This window comes from Leptidea sinapis, chromosome 47 (assembly GCF_905404315.1).
Source record: "Leptidea sinapis chromosome 47, ilLepSina1.1, whole genome shotgun sequence".
NCBI lineage: Eukaryota > Metazoa > Arthropoda > Insecta > Lepidoptera > Pieridae > Leptidea > Leptidea sinapis.
Window position 1 is genome coordinate 6,917,795 of NC_066311.1, and position 8,145 is coordinate 6,925,939.

An 8,145-nucleotide genomic window follows, 5' to 3' on the forward strand; every position below is an offset into this window, starting at 1 on the left:
AATACACTTGTAAATGCTTACCCCGAAATTGACACATTTTTAACTAAACTTAGTGCAATTCGGCATCTGATGCCCAAATCATACTTTCTCCCCAAAATATTCAGAGTATTCAACAAAATCAATGTAAACTTTAATTATATTATTATTAACTATAATATAAATGTAAACTTCTTGCTGGTATCTTTAAAATGTAGTTATTATAATATAGTACTAATTCTATACTTATTAATAATGTAATAGATTATAAGATAGCGTAACTCTCTAGTAATTTTAAAAACTAATTAGAATCGTATATGTGAAAACTAGTTAATAGCTTTTTGTTATACAAATAGATGTCAACATAGTTATAAATAGTACAGCTATAGTTTTCTTAATAAATAAATTAATTAATAAATAGTTACCCACGTACCTTAAATACAGGGTGGCCCATGTAGATCGATTAGTATGGGTAAGTCTGAAACTATAACCAATACAAAGGGCTGTTATTAGGGACCATGTCTTCCATTTTAGTAACAAGAAAATCTGCATTCATAGTTTAAGGCGAAAAGTAAGCACGAAACACGCAAACATGGTGTTTTTAGGCAAGTTTTGTGGTGAAAGTATAGCAGTTCGAGCTATGAACACTACTTAATCCTGTTACACATATCCTGAAGTCTTATTTGTAGGTTGCTAATGCTTGCTGTTGGTTATAGTTAACACTGCCGAGCCTCTTAGAACTACCACATTTCTTTGAAGTTAAACAAGTTTTTTGGCATGGTGTGACGTATTTTTTTGGTACTTCTCTCAGAAAAGTTATTCTTATAGCTTGTACTTTTTTGTGTAGGTTCATTTATTCAGATTAGTAGTGAATAACGCGGATTGTAAGCATATAAACTGTGATGGCGGGCCGGCAGCCGTGAACTCATATCGCTCAAGGTCGCTGGCATTTAGTGTCGCTTTAAAAAAAACAAATACTCAGTTCGGGAATCGAAGGCCGCTAATTTAGTCGTAAACGTAATCTTAATAATATTTGTATGTAATCTAACATTTAATTGAATCATCATTATTATATTACAAATTATTGTAGTCACCCGATTCAATCTTGAAGTCAACAATCAGACGGACTCATTTCGATATAGGGAATAGTCATTTTTGAAAAGTTTCTTTGCAATGTTAAAATCATTGGATCAAAAGTAAGAAGATAGGATTTAATCTGGCTTTACTCTTAGCCGCAATGCCTCAATACTACTTCGTTCTACTACATTACCAGGTTTACGCTCGCACTTAATACGTTTCGAGACACTTGGCCTATGAGGCCCAGAGGCTTGGAGAATGACGGGCGTTCACGGGACTATTAGAATCCCAAGCGCTGGCAGCTATTTTAGTTAACGGATCAGCTTAGCTATCTCTTTTTAAAAATTAATTTCATGGCCATGGATGCTAGTCCTTCAGTTGGAATAATAAAGTGGTAACCTAGCTATCCAACGCGGAAATTCTTAGTATACTTCCCCGTAATTATAGGTAGTTTTAATTCCTAAGTATTACAAGTGATAACAATTGTCAATTGTATGCAATCAAAAAAAAATTAAAAAAAAAAACAACCGCCTTCAAAAACACTATTCCAAAACAATAGATATAATGTGCACTAAAAAGTATTTTTTTTTATGGAATAGGAGGACAAACGAGCGTACCTGTTGTTAAGTGATCACAGCCGCCCACAATCTCTTGCAACACCAGAGGAGTCACAGGAGCGTTGCCGGCCTTTAAGGAAGGTTTTTTTGAAGGTACCCATGTCGTATCGTCCCGGAAACACCGCACAAGGAAGTTCATTCCACAGCTTTGTAGTACGTGGAAGAAAGCTCCTTGAAAAATGCAATGTGGAAGACCGCCACACATCCAGATGGTGGGGACGATATCCTAACTTGTGGCGTGTCGTGCGAAGATGGAATTCGGCGGCAGGAATCAGGTTAAACAGCTTTTCGGAACACTCCCCGTGATAAATGCGGTAGAAGACACACAATGAAGCGACATCTCTACGCAACGCCAAGTGATCCAGCCGTTCACAGAGCACTGGGTCCCTGATAATTCGAGCTGCTCTACATTGCACGCGGTCAAATGGATCGAGCTGATACTGGGGTGCGCCAGACCAGAGATGGCAGCAATACTCTATGTGTGGCTGGACCTGCGCTTTGTAGAGCGCTAGAATGTGGGCCGGCTTAAAGTTTTGCCGTGCTCTATTAATGACGCCCAGTTTCTTTGAAGACAATTTGGCTTTGCCCTCCAGATGGCCACGGAATTGGAATTTTAAATTGGACAAGGTTCAATTTACCCCATTCCGCGACCTTCTCAAGAGAGGACTCGATAGAAGACACAAGTTTCTCCCGACACTGCTCGACGATTTCCCGAGAGAGACCTGCATGGCCCGTGTATACGGCACCACCAGTCCTGTCGTCTGCATAGCAATGTATGTTGGAGGTGTCCAACATATTATTGATATGCAGAAGAAACAGCGTGGGAGATAGCGCACAGCCTTGGGGCACTCCAGCATTCACGGGCTTCGGGTTCGAGCAATATCCGTCGACAACCTGTATGCTGCGCCCAGTGAGGAAGCTGGAGGGCCACTTGCATAAGCTCTCGGGAAGTCCAAATAATGGAAGTTTTAAGAGGAGCGCCTTGTGCCATACACGATCCAAGGCCTTCGCTATATCCAGGCTAACTGCCAGGCCTTCCCCCTTGCTTTCAATAGCAACCGCCCATCTATGTGTTAGGTATACCAGAAGATCACCTGCCGACCGACCATGGCGAAAGCCGTACTGTCGGTCGTTGATCAACTGGTGACCCTTTAGATATACCAAGAGCTGGCGGCTGATTATGCTCTCCATGATTTTGGAGAGCAGGGAGGTAATAGCAATAGGCCTGTAGTTTGCCGGATCCAAACTGGACCAACTTTTTTTGGATCGGACGGACAAGGGCTGACTTCCATGAGTCAGGGACTACGCCTTTTGAATAAGAGTGCCGGAAAAAACGCGTTAGCACCGGCGTCAACTCATATAATCAATAATTAGAGAAATGCCATCCGGCCCGCTCGACTTCCTTACGTCAAACGAAAACAGAGCTCGCCTGACAGTTTTCTGTCTGAACTGTACTTCAGGTTCTGACACCGCGGGATGGTCGGGAGTGTTTTTCCGTTATCGTCAAGAGTCGAGTTGGAGGCAAAAAGAGCGCACAGGAGATCAGCTTTCTCTTTTGCCGTATGGGCCAGGGTGTCATTTCTCGTGTGCAACGGCGGCTGGGGCGGCTGGTTGAAGTGGCGGTTTGCCGCTTAAAGAATCTGGAGGCGCGGTTATTTTTCCTCTTAAGAACTTTGCAGCTCGGATCCTTTGTGCCCAGCGCCGCAACCCAAATTCGATACGCCTGTTTTTTCAGTCAGATGCTGCTTTAACTGACGCATCGAACCAGGGCTATGATCTGCCACCGGTCGGTACTACAGAGCATGGTATAAAAATATCCATGCACTAAAAAGTATAAAAATAATTACGCATTTTCATATAATCTAATTAATTAATCTAATTCTAGTTACGATCATTGTTATTTTTGGAATCGGTGTCCTTCCGCTGCAGACCGCTCTCGCCTCTCGCCTCCTCACTACTCAAGCACATCTCACCTATAACTATGTACCTATAAGTGGTAACTTGGATGACACCGACTCCAAAAATTACAATAATCGTAACTAGAATAAGATTAATTAATTAGATTGTATAAAAATACGCAATTATTTTTATACTTTTTAGTGCACATTATATCTATTTTTGAAGGCGGTTGTTTTTTTGTTATTTTTTTTTATTTCATGATTTTTAGTGAATTTGAAGTACACTAACTAACAATTTGTCTAAATATGTGTAAATATACTAAATTTTTCAATGCAACAATGAACGTAAGTACTTTGCAATTTCATTACAGGCAGTGTTCCGTTACTTTGTCATGGATTCCGTAATCACAACTTAACCAAACTCTCACCGAACTATCTTTGAGTATATGATTTTCAATAAAAGAAGAATCATCGCAATCGGTTGGCGCGATATTGAGTTATTCGTAAATTTATCATCCACTTTGCTATACGTATGTATAGCAAAATTTAAGACTTATGGTTTTCTCATGGATTCAATTCAATGAGACCACTCGGGAAGCACAAGTTTTCGATTAAAAAAAGAATTATCAAAATCGGTTCACCCAGTCGAAAGTTTTGAGGCAACAAACATAAAAAAAAACCGACGAATTGAGAACCTCCTCCTTTTTTGAAGTCTGTTAAAAATCGACTCTCAAAAATTTACACTTCTGAAGATAGGTTTACATTAATTTACACTTCTGCAACGTTATAGTTGTCAAAAGTAAGAAAGTATAAAACTAGTTTGAGTAGTCTCCGCATGCCCCTCTCGTCGCAATGTAATGCAAATAATACTATTTACCTGAGAAGTGTGATCTAGGAAGTATGAAACATTGTACTATAGGTTTACCTTTTAACAGTCTGGTGTACCGTATGTGGTAATGAAATGAAATTTGTATAGAAATCACACATATGTTTTTGAACAAATAGACTTATCTCATAAATGTATAGGCATGGCAGCGGGTACACGAGGAGCGGTTCCGCTGAGTTCGTGTACCCTATGAGTTACACGAGCCCTGTACCTCTTTGGGCTCTGGAACCATGGACTTATCAAAATTAATAGTGTTTTCATTGTTGAAACTCGATGAAACGAAAAAGCGAGACGATAGAGACACAGACGGATAAATGTATAGGATTCAGCCGGAGAGAAAATAGAGATAGGAACCATTATACAATGTTTAGGTACCAGGCGATCATAGTTGAAGAAGAGATTGTCTTATGTATGACTCGAGTTTACCTTAATACATTCAGACGTCATGCGCTCGACTATTACTTCATAGACTACACCAAAACATAAATATGGTAGCGGTGATAGTAATACCTTTCATAGCGGTTGGAATCATGTGTCATCGGATACAGCTATTCCGTTGATTGAAGTTTTGGACGCCAAATTAAGTTTCATTATGTGCAGCAGTCGCACTGTATTAACAACAAGATCAAAAACATATATGAACCATATTAATACCAATTTATTTCATACTTTAGTTACCATAAGCCTCTTTTTTTTAAAAATGTAAGCTCTAAGTCTAAATAAATCTATGCGAAAAAAATATATATGAAACTTTGTATAAGTAATTATGATCATTATTATAAAACCTACAATAATTATCCTCTTCCCGAATTTCTACCAGGAGTGAAATGCACACATGTTTTTTTTACAAAATTTCTTGTTTTCGGGTAAGACGAGATTTATTTTTGCCCAAAGACTAAAAAAATGTGCGTTTCGCAGCGACAAACTTGAACTTGAAGAAGACAGACTTTCTCAGTGTGCTCCGGGTGATCCCAATTGTCCTGATAGGTAATCCTAATGACATTGATAATCCTGCATGTGACCGTGGTGTTCTTCCCGTCCTGTCATATTCATCATCTTCGTCGTTTTGGTCTAATGCCTGATCCTTTCTTTTTAAACATCAAAATTTTCTACGATTCTCCTTATGCCTTCGTCTCTTTAATCACAACAATGTTAAGAAAAATAAAGTAACTTGAGCAAAAAATATCAAGTAGATGGAGAATTAGCTCTAAATATTGTGAGTCTACGTTCTTATTCATAAATCATTAATTTGAAATTGGGGGTAGCATGATATTTTTCCATGACCTATTATGTTTCTACATTCATTGTTTATGCTCCAAAAAGTTAAACTTATGTCTACTCATGAGTCCGTAGTACACGCTAATCCGGGGTATTGAGGGTAGATGTAAGGAGAATCATCTGTATATATGAAAAAGTGTCCTTCAAAATGCATTAGATTTGGGTGGCGCCATAGTAGCATCACGGTAAATCTTAAAAGAAGCGATTAATATAAAATAACACTAATCACTCTAGGTGTAGGTGTACGTTTCCTTAAATAAGATTAACCAATGAGCTACGAGTACGAGTACTGTGGCAAGTAGTTCGACAAGTATATCGATAAATACTTCGATAAGTACTTTGCCGAATGCAAGTGCAGGTACAAGTTTATATGCAAGTGTAAATGCACGTGTACAAGTACTTCGACAAGAACTTTGACGAGTACTTCGACACGAAATTCGATGAGGTTTTCAGCGTGTACTTCGACGAATAAGTATGACGATTATTTCGACGAGTACTTCAACGAGTAATTCGACGAGTACTTTAATGAGTACTTCGACAAGAATTTCAACGCGTCCATCAACGTGTACTTCGACGAATAAGTACGACGAGTATTTCGACGAGTACTGCATCAAGTACTGCGACGAGTACTTCGACGAGCACTTTGACGAGTACTTCGACTAGTAGTTCGACTAGTAGTTCGACGAGAACTTCGACGCGTACTTCGATAAATACTTTGACGAGTACCATGACAAGAACTTCGACGCGTCTTTCAACGTGTACAAATAAAATTTTATTTTTCAAATTTTATTTGTGTATTAATCCTTGAAGCGCGTGCGTGCGAAGTGCGTGCGTGTGGTGTCACAACAGAATAGCACCACCCCATCTCCTCCCGTGGGTGTCGTAAGAGGCGACTAAGGGATACAAACAACGCAGGATGGGCAGCAGCATACTTCGTTAAGAACACACTACTTACTGCGATCGCCAACCCGCCTGCTAAGCGTGGCGATTACGGTAAAAACACCCTCAAAAAAAAATGATAGACACAATAAGGCCCCGGCCCACAGTCCCCGGCGGCCCCACTCGTGGTGGCCTCGGTAGCAGCCACATAAGCGACGGGGCAGGGGGTGCTAAGAATCCCCGGGTGCGGCAGCGCTACCACAAACGAAGACCATTAGCCCTGGCAACATACAATTTCAACACACTGCGGACCGACGAGAAGTTGGAGGAACTGGAGGAAGCTGTGAGCAGATTACGATGGGATGTCGTGGGGTTATCTGAGGTCCGAAGACAGGGTTAGGACTCGATAATCCTAAATTCCAGACACATGCTCTACTTCCGGGAGGACGACCAACTGTCCCAGGGTGGTATCGGGTTCCTCGTTCACAAGTCTCTCGTCAACAACGTAACTGATGTGGGGAGCGTGTCGACTAGGGTAGCGTACCTAATACTCAGAATTACTAAACGGTATTCGTTGAAGGTCATTCAGGTCTACGCTCCGACTTCGACACATTCAGACGACGAGGTGGAAGCCATGTATGAGGACATCTCAACAGCCATTCACACTCTGAAGACCCACTTCAACGTTGTCATGGGAGACTTAAATGCAAAACTGGGCAAACGTAGCGGCGATGAGTTGAGAGTGGGGAAAATTGGTTATGGAAATCGGAACGCCCGAGGCCAGATGCTGGCTGACTTCATGGAGAATGAGAATCTCTGTATGATGAACTCCTTCTTCATGAAGCCAGAACAACGCAAATGGACTTGGATCAGCCCCGATGGTGCCACAAAAAATGAGATCGTCTTCATTATGTCGACCAAAAGACATATATTCAATGATGTCTCCGTGATCAACTCAGTGAAAACTGGGAGTGATCACCGCATAGTAAGAGGCACATTGAATATCGATCCAAAACTGGAGCGGTCTCGACTGGTGAAGTCTAAGCTCCGACCCGCAGCCATCCAGATCCAAAACCCCGAAAACTTTCAACTCGAATTGCAAAACCGCTTCGAATGCCTCGGTGACTGCGTAGACGTGGACGAGTATAACAAGAGGCTAGTGGCAACTGTTCAAACGGCTGGGTCTAAGTTCTTCAAGGCCAGCCGTTCAAAAAGAACCGGAAAAATCTCAGACTAAACCCTCAAATTGATGGATGTAAGACGCCAAATGACCCTTCAGTCCCCGGACGATGCTCCCCAGTATAGGCAGCTAAATAGACAGATCTCCAAGTCATTCGACTTGTACTTCGATAAGTACTTTGACAAGTACTTTTCCGAATGTAAGTACAGATACAAGAATACATGCAAGTGTAAATGCTGGTGTACAAGTACTTCGACAAGAACTTCGTCGAGTATTTCGACGTGTTCTTCAACGAGTACTGCGACGAGTACTTCGACAAGAACTTCGACGCGTACCTCGATGAGTACTTCGACA